Source organism: Sinocyclocheilus grahami, unplaced genomic scaffold (assembly GCF_001515645.1).
Source record: "Sinocyclocheilus grahami isolate Dianchi unplaced genomic scaffold, SAMN03320097.WGS_v1.1 scaffold1021.1, whole genome shotgun sequence".
Lineage (NCBI taxonomy): Eukaryota > Metazoa > Chordata > Actinopteri > Cypriniformes > Cyprinidae > Sinocyclocheilus > Sinocyclocheilus grahami.
In genome coordinates, this window is record NW_015506200.1 from 67,117 (window position 1) to 69,677 (window position 2,561).

The 2,561-nt window shown below is 32.0% G+C and overlaps 1 protein-coding gene across 2 annotated transcripts in view; it reads left to right on the forward strand.

Annotated features, from left to right (window-relative positions):
• The window catches only part of LOC107565732 (ephrin type-A receptor 8-like), a 96,530-nt gene that overhangs the window by 48,028 nt on the left and 45,941 nt on the right, over positions 1 to 2,561 (forward strand). The gene's annotated exons all lie outside the window — the stretch shown is intronic.

Consider the following 2,561-nt stretch of genomic DNA (forward strand, 5'->3'; position numbering starts at 1 on the left):
ACGGTGAAAGCCGATCCGGCGATCCACTGCACTAAGTTGATGTATTCCCTCAGCGACCAGCACGAATCAGCTCCTCTTTTGGAAGACCAAACAAAGTAGTTTAGCTTTCACAACGAAAAACACAGCGTCTTCACGACATGGCGGCGGCAACAACAATACTACAGTGAGAATAAAAGTTACGCCTTCTTTCTTTGCGTGAACATTTGGGTGGCGTTATGCAAATCTTCCCACATAGTGAGGTAGATATGTGGGGGCGTGTTAGAACGAGCCGTTTTAGGTAGGCGTGGCTGATTCTTAACTTTTATAAAGAATATCTCTTTGGATTTGAGACTTTAGTCTTTGCAAATTTACAGATCTTCTTTATGCACCAAGAGCTTGTAACACTCCAAAGAGAAAGGAAAAAAATGAAATCGCATCATATGACCCCTTTAAGACGGACTGCTGTTGTTCTTGACCGTCTACCTGAAAGTCACTCGTGTTCACGCTGATGAAAGTTGTAAAGCATATTTCATCAGTGTTTCTGGAAGTCTTGAGGAACCCAGATTTGAATTATTTATCATCAATGTTGAGGAAGCTGCTTTATGAGTGGCAAGCTCCTGTATTTATTATATACATGCTGCTGTTTTCGACTCTGTATATTTTGTTTAGTACTATAATTCTTATTTTAGTGTTTTTTTTCCTTTAATTTATTTTTTATTTAAGTTTTAGTTGTTTTAGTACTTTATATTAATCTTTTTTTTTCCGTTTGGTAGCCAAGGTTTTGGCCAATTGACAGTTTTCAATAAATTTTTTTAATAAAATTATTTATATTTTATTTCAGTGTTATTTTAATTTTAATTTTGTTTTAATATTTTATTTTATTATTTTTAGCACCAAACTTTACTGCAAAATAAAATATTTGAAATTTATGGGAAATAAACTTGCAGTTGTGGGTGTTTTAATTTAATTTAATTTCATTTCATTTTATTTTAGCAAGGATGCAAACACTATATATTTTGCATAATTTTTATACCTTTTCCTCAAAAAATATTTTGTTACATGCTATTATTTTTGACTGTATATTTTGCATAGTACTATATTTTCTTAATTTAGTATTTATTTTTATTTTTTTTGCTTTTTCAAACGGGGAGAAACACCACATATATTTTGCATCTTTTTGCTGTTTAGCTTTGTATATTCTGTATACTACTGTATTGTCTTTTTACAGTATTTAGTGTAAATTTTATTGCGAGTTTAATTCTGTCACCCAAGATTTATTTATTCAATAACCCTTATTGTTTCTGAACCAGAACTATGCAGCTCTTTATGTTATAGATTTATAATATTTTGCTTTCGTAAATAGCTTCATTGTATTTAGTTTCAAGTAAGCACTATTTGCACTACAGACCATGATTACGATAATAAATTAAAATAATATGATAGCAAATACGAGTTTGCAATATCAAGCAGCATAACATGGTAACATAACACTTTGCTACATGTACTGTGTTAGGCTAACCGAGACTTGTCATAGCACTTGCATTGTATTGCTCTTTTGTTGGTTTTGATTGCGTCTATTGTCCTCATTTGTAAGTTGCTTTGGATAAAATCATCTGCCAAATGACTAAATATAAATGTAAATAACAGACAGCTTATTTGGGGGGGGGGGGGGAAAATAAAGTGGTATTACGATAATAAATTAAAATAATATGATAGCAAATACGAGTTTGCAATATCAAGCAGCATAACATGGTAACATAACACTTTGCTACATGTACTGTGTTAGGCTAACCGAGACTTGTCATAGCACTTGCATTGTATTGCTCTTTTGTTGGTTTTGATTGCGTCTATTGTCCTCATTTGTAAGTTGCTTTGGATAAAATCATCTGCCAAATGACTAAATATAAATGTAAATAACAGACAGCTTATTTGGGGGGGGGGGGGGAAAAAAAACTGGATTTTGGATTTTAGTATTTTGAAAACAGATCATCTGAAAAGTGTAGTTAAATTAGTAGCAACAACTTTTAGTTATTTTACAATATTGTTTACCTGTTTATTGGTTTGGTGTTCTGTGACCAATACAGTTGATGGTTGTGGACGGCTTCATTCACATTGATAAGCATTTCCATTTTTTTTCCATTCATGATATGAATCTTTAAGTTCGTTTGCAACTCATAATAAAATATTTATTCATGCCTTATTATTTGCATTGCATAAGAAACTGCTTAAACCGCACAAAACCACCCATGAATAACAAGGGATTCTGAACGTTATTAAGGAAATGGAGGCCCCATTCATCATGATATTAATCTTATGCACTGCAATGCATATGTAAACGTTTTAAAGAAGCTCTCATGCACATTGCTGTGAAAAGTGATATGCTGCTGAAATAATAATGGACTGATTTATAAGAATCTTCACACTGTAAATATGTAAATCCACAAATAAGATCTCTGTCACATTAAAGAGGTGTTTGCAACAGCACATTTTGAGCGTGTAGCTTCACTTTTTGTTCACATTCCACTGGCTTTATTTTAATTTATTTGATTTGATTTGATTTAGATGATATATATATATATATA